Consider the following 17,041-nt stretch of genomic DNA (forward strand, 5'->3'; position numbering starts at 1 on the left):
CAACATTCAAAGAGAGGTAGTTGGGCACAGTTCTAAAATTCTAAGAGAGGCTATTGGCTACACTTCTAGGTTCAACTTCTCACAGCGAGGCTATTGGGCATACTTCTAAGTTCAACATTCAAAGAGAGGTAGTTGGGCACAGTTCTAAAATTCTAAGAGAGGCTATTGGCTACACTTCTAGGTTCAACTTTTCACAGCGAGGCTATTGGGCATACTTCTTAATTCATAGAGAGGTTATTGGGCACACTTCTAAATTCCCCTCTACGTACTCATCCCCTCTATGTACTCGACCCCTCTACATATTCATCCCTCTACGCACTCATTTGCTCCCCGCACTCATCCGCTTTAAGGACTTGTGCTTTACACACATTCAACAGAAGTATCCTGTTCCATGTATTCATCTCTACACTCATCTGTTCTATGCCTTCATCCATTCTGTACATTCATTCTCACTGTACACTTATCTACCCATCCGCTCTATTCACTCAATTAGCTCATCCGCTCTATCCGCTTATCAGGTCTATACATTCATCTGTTCTATCCACTCATCTGCTCTATCCACTCACCCACTCTATCCACTCATCCACTCTATCCACTCATCCGCTCTATCCAGTCATCCGCCATATATACTCATCCGCCATATACACTCATCCGTCGTATATACTCATTCCCCATATACGCACTCATCCCCTCTGGACACACATCCCCTCTATGCACTCATCCCCTCTATGCACTCATCCCCTCTATGCACTCATCCCCTCTACACACTCATCCCTCTACACACTCATCCCTTCTCCACATTCATCCCCTCTACACACTCATCCCCTCTACACACTCATCCCTTCTACACACTCATCCCTTCTCCACATTCATCCCCTCTACACACTCATCCCCTCTACACACTCATCCCCGCTACACACTCATCCTCTCTACACACTCATTCCTCTACACACTCCTCTCTTCTACACACTCATCCCCTCTACACATTCATCACCTCTACACATTCATCGCCTCTATACGCTCATTCCCTCTACAAATTCATCGCCTCTACACATTCATCACCTCTATGCACTCATCCCCTCTACACACTCATCCCGTCTACGCACTCATCTCGTCTACGCACTCGTCCCCTCTACACATTCGTCCCTTCAGTGCACTCGTCCCCTCTACGCACTCGTCCCCTCGACGCACTCGTCCCCTCGACGCATTCGTCCCCTCGATGCACTCGTCCCCTCTACGCACTCGTCCCCTCTACACACTCGTCCCCTCTACGCACTCGTTGTATACCAATAGTTGAGATTAAAAACAGTGCTCTGTTTAAGAGTGCCTTCAAGTAGGAGGACTGGAATTATCACACAGTTGTGCTGCTATATGGAAGCAGTGATTGGTGTCCTGGTTCAAAATTACACATCTTCTCTTACAACATTTCGGGAGTCACAAAAAGGGTGTGAGGGGCAGGGCAGGCTGACAGAACGACAAAGAAGGAGGAGCAAGAAGGGCGGGGCTGTCCATTGCTAAAAAAGTAAAAAGCAAAGGGCCTCATTACGAGTTGCGCATTAAATGGGCGGCCAACCTATTTATCATTAGCGCCACTGATTCTCCTGAGCTTGCCATGAAACTATGAGAGGTGGTATAGTGGTGTAACTCATCTTTTTTGGCATCCATAGGACTCCATGGGTCTTTTATTTTATTTATTTTTATTTCTTTGTTTAAACATGGGCCTAGTTTGAGGGGAACAGCAGAGAGCGGTACAGTGTGTGCAACCAGCGTATGGGCTGGCATCTTTTAACAGGATCACAGTGCTGTGAGTTACGGTCTGTGCGTTGGTCTGTACATCAATCGGAATGAGTCTTTGGTCAGGTGTTGAAAAACCAATGTGTTGAGAGAGTTCCAAAATTGGAGAATTGTTGGGAAATTCCGGCCAGATAACAGGATCGAGTTCCAAAGTGTGAGTGCATGACAAGAGAAGGATTGTTTGCGTGTCCCCTCTTTGCGGGCGAGTTGTGATTCGAGCCGGTTGGTCGATTTGCTATGCAAGGAGAGTGACTGTTTATTGGCTGATTTACCATGAGCTGGAATATAACGCTGCAACACCGATTTTTGGAAGTAAAGTTGTGGATTCACCTCCAGCATTAAGTGTGGCTGCAGACTCTCGAGTGAGTACCTTCCCAAAGAACAGGTCAATGGGCTGTGTTCGTTCTCGCAGAGGGCGCCTATGGACCAGTTTTTGATTGCTTTAGGGACTTAGGTTTAGTCACCCTAAGTTTCCTAGGTCAACCAGATGTGGACCCCCTGCTCACTGTGCTAAGAGAGGCACAGCCCTACCTCACTGATGAAGCCCAACAAGGATGAAACACGTGTATGGGGTTGCTGTTGGTACTATTGTTCAGAAGGGAATTGCCATAGCATTTCGGTGCTGTACTGTCCAAGTGGGTTGGACAAAGACTGATATGCAAATGAATATTTCCCATCTGTGAAAGGTACAGTGAATTAAAGTGTCGCTGCGGACTCTCGCGTGGGTACCTTCCCAAAGAACAGGTCAATGGGCCGTGTTTGTTCTCGCAGAGGGGCGCCTATGGACTATTTTTTGATTGTTTAAGGGACTTAGGTTTAGTCACCCTAAGTTTCCTAGGTCAACCAGATGTGGACCCCCTGCTCACTGTGCTCAGAGAGGCACAGCTCCACCTCACTGATGAGGCCCAACAAGGCTGAAACACGTGTATGGGAGGATAGCTCAGGGGCAATGTGCTTGCCTTGGAAGCAAGATGACACAGAGCAACACAGGTTTGATCCCCGGCTCCGCGCTTAGACACCTGTGGGTATTAAGCACGTTATAAATAACCTATCATATCATATAATATCATATGGGGTTGCTGTTGGTACTCTTGTTCAGAAGGGAATTGCCGTAGCATTTCGTTGCTGGGCTGCCCATGTGGGCAGGACAAAGACTGATATGCAAATGGCTATTCCCTTCTGTGTAAGGTACAGTGAGCTAAAGTGTGGCTGCAGACTCTCGAGTGGGTACCTTCCCATAGAACAGATCAATGGGCCGTGTTTGTTCACGCAGAGGGGTGCCTATGGACCATTTTTTGATTGGTTAAGGGACTTAGGTTTAGTCACCCTAAGTATACTAGGGTCATCCAGACGTGGACCCCTTGCTCACTGTGCTCAGAGAGGCACAGCTCCACCTCACTGATGAGGCCCAACAAGGCTGAAACACGTGTATGGGGTTGCTGTTTATACTCTTGTTCAGAAGAGAATTTCCATAGCATTTTGGTGCTGGACTGCCCATGTATGTGGGCGGGACACAGACTGATATGCAAATGGGTATTTCCCATCTGTGAAAGGCAAAATGAGCTAAAGTGTGGCTGCAGACTCTCGAGTGGGTACCTTCCCAAAGAACAGGTCAATGGGCCATGATCGTTCTCGCAGAGGGGCACCCATGGACTATTTTTTGATTGTTCAAAGGACTTAGAGTTAGTCACCCTAAGTTTCCTAGGGTCATCCAGACGTAGTCCCTTACTCACTGTGCTCAGAGAGACACAGCTCCACCTCACTGATGAGACCCAACAAGGCTGAAACACGTTTATGGGGTTGCTGTTGGTACTCTTGTTCAGAAGACAATTGCCTTAGCATTTCGATGCTGCACTGCCCATGTGGGCGGGACAAAGACTGATATGCAAATGGCTATTTTCCTTCTGTGAAAGGTACAGTGAGCTTAAGTGTGGCTGCGGACTCTCGTGTGGGTACCTTCCCATGAACAGGTCAATGGGCCGTGTTCGTTCTCACAGAGGGGCGCCTATGGACTATTTTTTTTTTTTAGTTAGAGAGATGTTTTTGCTGCTTTCTTGAGAAAGAGTCCTGCTCCTTGAGGTTACCGTGGGTCACTCCAGCAGGGGGCGCACACAAGCTGCTAATGATCAGAGAATCAGGCCAGAAGATTCTAGAAGGTGACACCCCGCATTTGAGGAGGGCTTAAAATACGGGGCACTGGAGCAGTCCAACAGAAAGCTTCACCTTGGAAGGGGGGTGCCTTGCTCCAGGCCTGTTGGCTTCCGATTCTCTCTGCCTAGCTGTTTCTGCGCTTTTTAGCGGATTCTGGCGAGATGAGGGCATTCCTTAAAGCTGTGCCAATGGTGATGTATTTTCTTTAGACTTCTTTGATTCATTTATTCACTCATGATTTTTGTTGCATTTATTCATTATGTATGCTTTTTATGAATAAAGGGCAGTATAAGAGCTGGTTTAACAATTAGCTGAGCGTGTGTATGTGTGACTCATTGCCTCCCTGCGTTCAAGGTTTTTCATACAGTGTATTAGTGAGAAAAATAAGACATGTCTGTGCACTCTTTGAAAAGCAAAACAGTTATGCAGAAAATATAGGTAAACAAATAATCTGATTTATTCTCTGGTGCACAGGCTAATAACCGTTGAAAAGCTTCTGTCAGTCACCTCCTTTGCATGCAAGTTGCGACCCATTGGGAGCTGTTATTTACTGCCAAGGCTCATGGTGTACAAGGCTGGAGTAGGCCTATAAGATTCGATTAGTGATGAAAGGCCTAGAAGAACAAGCATTACTTGAGTGTACACATGGTTGTAAGTACCTGCTGTCGGTAGGGTTTGTACCACAGCAGGCAGGAAAATCCCTTATATTGTGTGGAGGTCCTATTCAATCTCGCACTCCAAGATGGGAACCTAATGGCCATTCTAGACATCATCAGCTGTTACTGCATTTACCAGTTGTTACTGAATCTTCTATGTGTTCTTCTTGCTGAATAAGTTGCACACACATCGCCACGTTGATTGTTTCTTCACTTTCACTGTCTGTTTGCATCCCAATTGAGGCTTCTAACTGGTTGATGGGAGCTTTTCTAAAACACGAGAAGAAGTTGGGTAAAGTCATCAGAACGAGGCCGCCGGCAAGAAGAAATCCACCAGCTGTGCCGAAGGAAGAGTAGTAGTTCCCGGTCAGGTCGTGGAGCCAACCTAGTACCAAACAAAGGTAGAGAAAGAGTTAGAACATAGAGCAAACCAATAGGCACAAAGGGACTCACCACAAGACATACATAAGCCAAGAATAACATCCCTCCCCTGGGGAAATCACCCCCTAAATATAAATACAGTAGTACACGTGAAGTAGTCAGCTCCTGTTAATCACCCCAAAGTATACAGAGAGCAAAAGAGACATTCAAACTTTGGGAAGTAAAGGGCATGTGATTACTCTGAAAACATGGTACAAAAAAGTGTAAAAAGAAAAGAAAAAATCCATCATCCGGAAATTCCCCTGCAAGATACACAGAGGAAGAACAGCATTCAACCCCTGGAAATAAAACACAAATTAGACATAGGCCAAGAAAACCATTCAAACCCTGGGAAATCACCTGAAAATATAATGAGGTCTTCAAACAAAGGGAAATTCCCTTAAAATGTACACAAACAAAAAAATATTCTGATGGAGATGTCATTGAAAAAAGGTACACAACCCAAAATAAGTATTCAACAACAAAGAAAAGCACCCCAAAACCTATGCAGGCCAAAATGTGATCAGACCCTGATAATACACATCCCAAGATATATAAATCAAGCACTCCTGTGAGCCTGGTGAAATTACCTTTTAAATATGCATAGTTCTAGAGACACATGCTTACTGTCTGAAATCAACCCAAAAGATAGAAAAATCGGGAGGAACATTCAGATCTTTAGTAATCCTCTCAAAGATACACAGACTGAAAGTAGCAGTAGGAAAACACTCCAAAAGTATCCACTGACAAAGAATATCAGGCAGACCATGGGCAATCGCCACCCTAATACAAAGGAGCATTTCCAAGCCAGAGAAAACACTCCAAAGTATACACTGACCAATAATATCAAGCAGACCCTGGACAATCACCACCAAATACAAAGGAACATTCCAACCCTGGGAAAACTCTCCAAAGTATACAATGACTTAGAATATCAGGCAGACCATGGATAATCACCGCCCAATACAAAGGAACATTCCAACTCTGGGAAAACCCTCCAAAGTATCCAATGACCAAGGATAGCAGGCAGACCATGGACAATCACCACCCAATACAAAGGAACATTCAAACCCTGGGAATACACTCCAAAGTCAAGTATCCACTGACCAAGAATATCAGGCAGACCCTGCACAATCACCACCGAATACAAAGGAACATTCCAAACCTGGGAAAACACTCTGAAGTATCCAATGACCAAAAATAACAGGGAGACCACGGACAATCACCGCCCAATACAAAGGAACATTACAACCCTGGGCAAACATTCCAAAGTATACAATGACCTAGAATATCAAGCAGATCATGGACAATCACCACCAAATACAAAGGAACATTCAACCCCCTGGGAAAACACTCTAAAGTGTACAATGAACAGGAATATCAGACAGACCATGGACAATAACCACCCAATACAAAGGAACATTCCAACCCAGAGCAAGCACTGCAAAGTGTACACTGACCAAGAATATCAGGCAGATCCTGGATAATAACCACCCAATACAAAGAAACCTTCCAACCTTGGGAAAACACTCAAAAGTATACACTGACCAAGGATATCAGGCAAATGCTAGACAATCACCATCAAATACAAAGGAACGTTCAAACCCTGGGAAAGCACTCCAAAGTATACAATGACCAAGAATATCAGACAGACCATGGACAATCAACACCCAATACAAAGGAGCATTCCAACCCGGAGAAAGCACTCCAACATGTACACTGACCAAGATTATCAGCCAGATCTTGGACATTTACCACCGAATACAAATGAACATTCCAACCCTGGGAAAACACTCAAAAGTATACACTGACCAAGGATATCAGGCAAATGCTAGACAATCACCATCAAATACAAAGGAACGTTCAAACCCTGGGAAAGCACTCCAAAGTATGCAATGACCTAGAATAGCAGGCAGACACTGGAGAATCACCACCCAATACAGAGGAACATTCAGCCCCTGGGAAAACACTAAAAAGTATACAATGGCAAAGAATAGCAGGCAGACCCTGTATAATCACCACCCAATACAAAGGAACATTCCAACCCTGGGAAAACACTAAAAAGTATACAATGACAAAGAATAGCAGGCAGACCCTTTATAATCACCACCCAATACAAAGGAACATTCCAACCCTGGGAAAACACTAAAAAGTATACAATGACAAAGAATAGCAGGCAGACCCTGTATAATCACCACCCAATACAAAGGAACATTCCAACCTATACCTAGGCCAATAAAATCAGTCCCATCCTGGGAAATTACTTACATATAGAAAGCTCATGATAAACATTCAAATTCTGGAAAGTGGCCACAGACCATGACAATCCATGGCACGCTTGAAAATCGCCAACAAATACTTGTCCATGAGAAACATTCAGACCTGTGAAAGGGACCCCGGAGTATACACTGAGCAAGACAAATATCTAACTACTTGGACATCACCTTACAGCATTAATTCACCAATAGGGCAAACACGCCCTTGGAAATCCACTGCAACAAAAGAAGCATTCAAACATTAAGAAATCGACAGAAAGTACACATTGAGCAAGAATGGAATTTGAAACCTGGACATTCTACTTTCCCCTAAATGTAAGACCGAGAAAAATAATGAAAGACTGGGAAACCATCCCACAATGCACGCTGACTAAGGGAATTTGCCAAACCCTGGAGAATGTGCTCTACAAATAAATACTGTCCAATGAGCAGCATTCAAACTCTTAGACACACAGAAAGGAGAAACATTCAACAATGTTAATGTTAATGTTAAAGGATATTTGTACCGCGCACTATCACCACCGGAGTGGTCCTCTGGCGGCTCTGAAAAAGGGGAGGAGCGGGGATGGATTAGTGGGAATAAACTGGAAAAGTGCAAGAGAGCAGTGATGTGCTGTTGGCAGCCTCAGCCCGGTGGGTCCGTTGGCTGGGCTTGGGGTGTTTTACGGTCGGTAGTCGTCGTGTGCTGTTGTGCACGTCTATATGTGGTTTGTTTTGTTGTTGCAGTGTTGTGAAGTTTGTGCGGATTGCTGCGTTTTAGGTTTGTGGTTGTGTTTGGTTAGAATTTGAGAGGTGTATGAAGAGGGATGGTTGGTTAGTTGGCATTGCTGTCCTTGCTATTATGGGATTACATGTAGGTGCGGTTCATGCTGAACATTCATGGGAACGTTAGACTGAAATGCATTTGTTTAATTAGAAGGTTTTGAAAAACAATAAATGGTTTTACAAGTGGAGGGATCAATGAGGGGAAAGAGTTGGAGAGGGGGAATAGGCTGTGTCATCTTCGGAAGCCTCATTTAGCTATGGAGAAAAAATATTCAGTGCAAGTGCTAATGCAATTCCAAGGTGCAGGAGGACGACTCAGTATGTAAAAGGAGACAGAACACTATTTAGGGACTGAATCAACCTTGCAGAATGAAGGCAAGGTCATGTAAAGACATCACAGCCAAGTTAGACTTCCCTTACCTTTGTGGTAAGGATGTACTGAGTCCAGCCAGCTGAATGGCTGTAGTGTTGAGTTTACGGGGCCTATGAGCGGCATCTGTCACCAACCCAATTTGTCAGTCTAGAAAAAGCAGGTACCCCCCAATGATGGAAGCATTGTATTTTGTTGGACGAAGACCAACCGCCTCGTGTCGATATTAGAAAAACGCATCTATCAGCTTGACTAAAGTACTTGACTAAAGTGTGGCCATTTTGAAGTGATTGAAATCGCCATTTTGTTTTTAACTTTCGCTTCTTGCTTTTCTGTCAAAACTGCTTTGCTGAAAGCTTATTCTGCTCGACTATTATTTTATTGTTCATGCATAGAACAAGGCCGCGAGATACTTGTTGAAATGTAACGCAGGCGCCCCAGACAGAAATGCCGGTCTCCTCCCTCACAAGTCCTTGGAAGTAAGCAGCAAGACATTTAATCATTACACAGGTGCCAGCCAGTCTCGCTCATGCGGTAGGAACGGTAGAACCGAACAATTAATAGCTTGAATTATGCTCTTCTTTGCGGCCCCCCTTTCTGAGCCCTGCAGAGCCCTGGAGAGCGAGTTGACCCTTAGCACACAAATAGAAACTAGGAGATAACGAGGCCTGGAATGTGCTTCTGTGTCTCTCCCCTGCATGCAGCTTGCTTGCAAAAACAGAAGCAATGTGTTCTCTTAAACAAAGAACTTTGTCTGCAGGCTCATGAAATTGCAAACTGTTGCTAAAATGAATGTCTGAAGCTGTCATACTCGTCACCATTGTCAATCATCGAACCCAATTCAAAGGAAACACATTATGGCGGTATTGAATGTGTCATTACTGATTGTGAGATGCCCATTTTGTATATATGTAACTGTTGTACAATGCTCGCTCTCTTGCGTCCCTTGGGGTCTGGAGACACACATCGCGGGGCGTGAGACCCAGTTGGCCAACTGAGACTATTTGCTTTGCAATAAACCCTAGCTTTTGGGAATACAACCTTGTGTCTGGCGCATCAGTTCATGTGTGGTGATTGTGCCTTGTTTCCATACCTGAGGGTCCCCTAGGGGCCCCTTCAACATGGCACCGGAATAGGGACCCTCCGCCACTTGTTCCATTGTGTACGTTGTAAAATAAGGAAGGCGGAGAGAACAAAGAGGACGGGACGATCGAGCTGGGATCAAGAGGTGTTCGGGGCGCCCCTGTGAAAGTGATGAGAGACTCCTTTGCAGATCTGTACAAAACTGATCACTGATCGACGTGCCCGGCCAGAGAATAAGGAGGCGAGGGTCCCAAAACGAGGCAGAGTGAGCCAAGATACGCAGACACGACGATTATTGGTTGCGTCAGTATACGGATGAATTGCGTCTTGAAAGACGACTAGATTGATCAGGTGAGTCGTGCCCCGATTCGAAGTAACCCTGATATTGGTTGAGAGTTGATTTTGCAAAATCAAACGCCCAGTGTAAGGTTGATTAGCCGAGGGTAAGGTTAAAACGTGCCTGAGGTATTGTCCACCTTAGCAGGATTTTTCCACTGCGGTAGACAATCTTTGGAAACTGGCCAGGTCGCGCCACCAGTGGGTTCGCTGGCGTATGAGATGTATGTGAAGTATGGTGTAGGGGCGATAATGTTTTGTGAGATTTGGCATAGGCAAACCAGAAAAGAGGAAGATTTACAATGGCCGAATCACGGGGGTTTTGAGATATTGAGAATAGATTATTTGGAGAAGGTGTTATTGAAAAAGAAAACACGCCCGGCGGCATTTGATATCCTTAGAGACTGGAAGAAGGAAGCTATGCTTCATTGGAAAAGCAGAGAGAAGAGCGCGCGCAGACATAAGTCGAAAGCAGAAAGAGTGAAAGAGGAGGAGGAGTGGGATGATAGTTTGAGAAAATCAAACAGACGTGATCAGTTGAGTATAGACAAGATATATCCACAACAAGAGCTGCATTCATCAGATGAGATGATAAGCAAAATAAGAACTGAAACAAGACGAGAACGCCCAATCAGAGGGATTAAGAAGACCGAAACAGTGTCTATTGCTCAGCCCCCTTCAGTTGCAAAGCCCCTCCCTATCGTTCAGATCCCAGCACAGCCACAAATCATACAACTAGCGCCTCCCATTAGCCAGCCAGCGCTGCAGCAGTTACTTCCTGTTCCCGCTGTCCCATCCGCACCTCCTATACTTGAACTTGAACTCACTGACCCGTAGCGCGATTAGCAAGGAGAGAAAACGGGAGCTGCAAGAACAGGCCGAGATGTTTATAGACGGGAATGATGAAACATCGACGCTGGCTTCGTTGTATGATTTCAGGAGGAGCAATGAAAGACAGGTAGTGTTGGAATGCTTGGGGGAATATTTAAAGGGGAAATGGAAGCAGTTGATTGGGAGGGTACCGCCACAGCAGTTGTTGGATTTGAATGCGTTGGCACGATGTAGAGACAGAGATGAAGAAATAAAGGAACATGTAGACAGGCTTTTTGAATTTAAGAATGAACTTGATGATGCATATGCTGAAATGTTTGCCATACCAGGGTGTAGGAAAAAGGATATAGGGAGAGACAGGGGGGAGGTGGCGATACCATATGTGCAGCGTCGATTTCTTCCGTCGTCAAGACTGGCGAGTGAGAAATCAAAAGTATGTATACGAGGGGCGTTAATATGGATTACAGATCCTACTATTCCCACAATGGAAATACATGATATATTTGATGAATACCCCTTGCCAATGAAAAGAAAAGCTCTGCAGAAAATGGTTGAATATTTGGTAGACAAAGATATAGATTACAAGAAAGCTAGCCCCCCCGAATTGATGGCGGTATACAAGAGAGCATTAGAACGTGGAACAGGAGAGACAGCCTTATCACTTGATTTGGAAATAATATTGCATATGAGAGAAGGGGAGGAAAAGTGAGTGCGGTATTTCCTATGAGTGAAGTCCCACCTACTTTTGTGCCTAAGGTAGAGATTCCCGCCGCCAATGGGCAACCAGCGCGGGTAACGGAAGGACATTATACAGCACAATATGTGCACGCCCCCTTCTCCAGACAGGAAGTGAATAATATAAAACAGACGGTGCCCGACATAAGGAGAATCCGGTGGGATTCTATAAGGAAATAGAGTCCTATTTGAAATCGTCCATGTTCACTATGAATGATATAGATTTAATATTTCCAGTAGTTGTGCCAGCAGATATATGGAAGCAGATAAGAAAAGTGGATGATGATGTGGCCTATGGCGCCACTTGGGCGGAGCTAGTAGCAGAGGATAAGAATAGAGAAGCGGGCGGAAAACCATCAGCAAATATGGCGGCGTTACCAGCACGCATAATACAAAAATTGAAGTAAATAGTTCCAGAAAAAAGAATTGTGTGGGACAAATTAACTGCATGTGTTCAGGGCAAGGATGAGTTATCCACAGATTATTTTAATAGATTTGAGGAAGTATTCACAGATTTTAGTGGACAGGATGTAAGCACAGAAGCAGGTAAAAGGCTATTTGTTGATAAGTATGTGAGAGGGTTAATACCTCCAATCCAAAATTTAATAATGACATCAGAAGGTGCATGGCAAGCAAAAACGTTGAGCGAAGTATTGCATATGGCCCAATATTATGAGAACAGAGTGAATACAGAGAAAGAGAAAGAGGTAAAGCATAAGGCGAATTTGAAAACAAGGGTGCTACTTCAGCAAGTGACAGGACACAATAGAGGGAGAGGAAATGTGCAAGGCAGAAGTAATTCGAACATGCATGGGGGGCCCTTGGGACTAAATCAGTGTGCGTACTGCAGAGAGGAAGGCCACTGGCGAGCGCAATGTCCACATTTACAAAATAGAAATGGGTATGGACAGAGAAGACAGCATAGGGGGCACCCAGGAACAAATGGGCAGAATAGAAACAATATGCAGCAGCACCAAAATAATCAAGGAAATGTTACCCAGAATCAGAACCAAGCTCAAAATCAGAATGCTTTTAGCCAAAACCAGAGCCAACAGAACACGCAAAATGGAAATAGAGGGAGGGGCGGAAACATTTTTGATACACAACCGAATACGTATTATAGTAGTGATTACACATCGGATGATGTGTTCCCTCAATAGGACAGCCCAGGACAGGGGTCGGAACCAGTGCCTATTCCCGTTAATCAAAAAGGACCCTACGTAGAAATGACAGTCGGGAATAGAGAGCATAGCTTTCTCGTAGATACAGGAGCGCAAAAGTGCTCGATAGACCATCACTTGGTTCCGGAGATACCACTGTCAGGGCAAAGAAATATTTCAGTAGGTTCGCAGGGACCCCAGTGATCAATACATATCTCAACCAGGAGCAGTGACATTAGGTCACTGAATATTGTCCATTTCCCTTAACAGAAAATTGTGGGAAAATCTTTTAGGTTTAAATTTATTGAAAAAGCTGAGTGCAGTTATCCATTGCATTCCTGATGGAGTGTTCTTGACAATGTCACCACAGAATGTACCAGTATCTGAATTTTTGTCCAAACCTTTGCCAGGAGAATTGAGTAAAGTGCCAACTTGCATATGGGCGATGAATGACAATGATGTGGGATGCTTGAAAACAGAGCCAGTAAAGATTGTTTTAAAAGAAGGAGTAACGCTACCGCGTATTCCACAGTATAAAATTTCAGCAGAAGGAGAGAAAGGATTGAAGAGTATTGTTTCAGATCTGGTAAAACTAGGGGTGATTGAAGAGATTACTGGCAGTATATGTAACAGCCCCATTCTCCCGGTGTATAAGAAAGGGGGTAATTAAGTACCATATTGTTTCATAATTGATCTGCACGCATTAAACAAAGTGGTTGACCCTCAATTCCCATTGGTCCCAGACGTCACCACGATTTTGACAATGATTCCCGCCTCGGCAGAGTACTTTAGTGTTATAGACTTGAAGAATGCCTTCTTCAGTATTCCAGTACACAAGGAACATTGATATCTGTTTGCCTTCACATTAGGAGGACAATTATTTACATTCACGTGCATTCCACAGGGCTACACAGCGAGTCCGAGTATTTACAGTAGGGCATTGAAAGAACAACTAGATATGCTAGACTGGATGTGTATTGTTGCAATATATAGACAATCTATTGCTTGCTGCTGATACAGAAGAGATTTGTAAAAAAAGGTACTGTTTTACTATTGTCACATTTAGCAGCGCATGGCCATAAAGCGAGCTTAAAGAAATTCCAATATTGTTGAAAGGAGGTGGCTTATTTGGGCTACCTGCTTTCGAGAGAGGGGAGAAGACTGACACCAGAGAGAATAGAGAGTATTTCTGGTATGCCTATTCCAAAAACACAGAAAGGAGTCAGAGCTATAATAGGCATGGCTTCTTTTTGCCGGCAGTGGATTGTGAATTTTGCATTGATTGTGAAGCCAATGGTGGCATTGACAAAAAAGAATGCTGGGATGCCTTTGCAGTGGAATGAACAATGCCAGAAAGCATTTGATCTGCTCAAAACTGCATTGTGTTCTGCTCCAGTTTTGGGCACACGAAATTATGAACATTTTTTCAGATTGTTTGTACATGAGAGCGAGGGCTGCACGTTGGCTGTTTTGACACAGGAACAAAGTGGAAGAAATAGGCCATGCGGTTATTTTTCTTCCGCGCTGGACCCTGTAGCGCGCGCACTACCACGTTGTTTGCGAGCTGTTGCAGTGGCTGCTGCATCGGTGAAACAAACTGAAGGAATGGTGCTGGGGCACACCTTAATTTTGATGGTGCCACATGCCATAGACGTTCTATTAAATAGAACACAGACGCAACACCTCACATCTGCTAGATTGACTAGATACGAAATTGTCCTGTTTGCACCACACATCCAAATTATGAGGTATAGCGCTTTGAATCCTGCAGAATTAATGCCACTGCCCACGGAAGAATTAGGTGAAAATGAATCACCTCCCCATGATTGCTTAATGGTTACTGAGGATGAAACGAAAGGAAGAATTGTGGAAACCAAAAGAATCCCCTACAACTCTGCACAAGCCGCGGAGATAATAGCTTTGACGAGAGCCTGTGAGATTTCTGAGAATCTGAGTGTAAACATATATACTGACAGCCAATACGCCTTTGGCGTGGTTCATAACTTTGGCCGACTCTGGGCTTTCTTGACATCACATGGAGCCAGAATTCAACATGGCCCTGTGATTGTACGATTACTTTCAGCACTTACATGTCCAAAGCGCCTAGCAATAGTGAAATGCGAGGTGCATAAAAAGGTAACATGTAAAGTGGGAGAGGGAAACGCATTTGCAGACAGAATTGCGAAGCAAACTGCCACTGATTTGAATACCAAAATTTTGACAGTACAGTCTGAGGAAGTGCCCTGCATGATAGAAAATGGAATTGCCACTGTCAAAGAGATGCAGGCAGAAGCCACTGCTGACGAGATAAAAGAGTGGGCTGAGGGCTCTGCAGAATTAGACCTAGATGGGGTAGACAAGAAAAGTAAAAACTGGATGCTGCCCAACTCCTATGTAACTGCAATGGTCACGATGGCCCACAGCCCTACACACATTGTGCTAAGAAGATAGTCCAGCATCTAGCCACTGTATGGGAGAACCCACACATAAAAAAGAATGCCAAGAGGCTGGTCCAAAATTGTATCACATGCCTACATCACAATGTGGGGAAGGGAACGGTGACTCCAACAGGCAGTTTCGGCCCTCCCTCTATGCCATTTGAGGTAATCCATTTTGATTTCACAGAGATGGAGAGGTGCCAAAACTTGAAATATGTTTTAGTGGTTATATGTGCGTTCAGTAAGTGGGTGGAAGCATATCCATTAAAAGACTGCACCGCCATGAGCACTGCAAAAGTAATGTTAAAGGAGTATTTTTCGCGGTTTGGTCTGCCCGTGTCATATGGTCAGATAATGGCCCTCATTTTGTGGGCGCAGTGATAATACAGATTTACGCAGGTCTCCAGATTGACAAGCGATTCCATTGTTCTAGACACCCCATGAGTGCTGGTCTTATTGAACGTCACAATGGCATTTTAAAGGCCAAAATAAGTAAAATTTGTGCAGGAAACAAATTGAGCTGGGTGGACGCATTATCGCTAGCGTTACTGTGCATGCGCACATCTGTGCAGTTAAGAACTGGGCACTCCCCATACGAGATAGTGATGGGGAGGCCGGCGAATGTTTGGTGTGCACCACAGCCAAGGCAGCTAAATGAGATAGAATATCCTGTGCTCAGCATTTACTGTAACCTTTTAATTCAGAAATTGCGTTTGATTCATCAGCAGGAGGCTCTATCCGTCAGGTACACTGGTCCGGGGCATTCACTGGAACCCGGAGAGTGGGTTCTAGTGAAGAATTTCGAGAGGAAGTCATCACTTGCACCCAGATGGCGTAGACCCTATCAGATACTTTTGACAACCCAGACTGCAACCTGCATGGACGGAAGAAAGGCGTGGATACATGCAACGCATGCTAAAAAGGTCCCATCGCCGTTTGAAAAACTGCCTGATTGAGACGACCAGAAAGAGACAGCAGCCCCAGAGACGAAAGAAATTGTTGCCAGTTCTTTGCCACAAAATTTGTCTGAGCCTGAAACGAAGCCTGAAAAAATTGCTATAAAGGAGAAAGGGCAAAGAGTGCCCCAACGTTGTCCAGCAGAATCTGCATCATTGCTGGCTGACACAAAACGTGTACCACTTTGACGCCCAGCATCCGCCATTGCGCCGCATGCTGACTCGAAGCCTGCGTCTGGAAGTGCGTCTGCACTATTCATTGATCACACGATACCAGGAGCAAGGCGGTATAATCTACGGCCTCGGAAGAAGGAGTGATCAAATCTTCATTTCTTTTCGATCTTTTGTTGCCTCTGTTTCCTATAACGGATGAAGTAGGAACCAGAGGCCTAGGGGAGAGCGGCGTGAGGGTTGGGCAAATCGGACAGCCCAAGAGCGTGGCTCCCCGGTGCTAAATAAATCCATGTGGAGATCCCCCTCACGGACAAGAGGGACTCACATGGTACGAAGGCAATTGATAATTGCTCTGGAGTTCTTTGAACAATGTGCAGATGGACAGAAATCTTACCGAACGTATAGCAAATCAGGCTGCAGAGAACTGGCAGAGCGAACTGCAGAGCTAACTGTTGACATTCCCGAACTTATTGACATTCGAGCGAATGCAAGAACAAGAGATATTCACAACGAACATTGTTGGAGAAGAAGGACAGCGAGAGAAAATGCCGGGACCAGCTTTTGCCTCCTCCTGCACCACTGCTGATAATGAGTTAACTATAGAGACTGGAAGGGTACAAAAAAGAAATTGCCGAAAAAATTGTATGCTGATCTTAACAATAATCATGTGTGTGATGTGTATATTAGCCCCAATAATTACAGTACTGGTATTATGGTACTTAGAAAAAATACACCCCTTGGAAGTACTCTTGCCTGTTAGAAACATCTCCACCACTGAAAGCCTGGTCCATGTAATTACTTATACTTTGTCCCCAATGGAAGAAAGACACAGGGAAGGTTATGGAAATAACACATTATTGTTGATAATGAATATGACTCACTCAGTATTAAGAAAA

The 17,041-nt window shown here is 44.6% G+C and overlaps 1 pseudogene; it reads right to left on the minus strand.

The window, feature by feature from the left end:
• Window positions 1-4,717: 4,717 nt before the first annotated feature.
• The window catches only part of LOC138459959 (monocarboxylate transporter 13-like), a 35,112-nt pseudogene continuing 22,788 nt past the window's right edge, over window positions 4,718-17,041 (minus strand).

This window comes from Ambystoma mexicanum, chromosome 1p, assembly GCF_040938575.1.
Source record: "Ambystoma mexicanum isolate Mex_15411 chromosome 1p, UKY_AmexF1_1, whole genome shotgun sequence".
Classification (NCBI taxonomy): Eukaryota; Metazoa; Chordata; class Amphibia; order Caudata; family Ambystomatidae; genus Ambystoma; species Ambystoma mexicanum.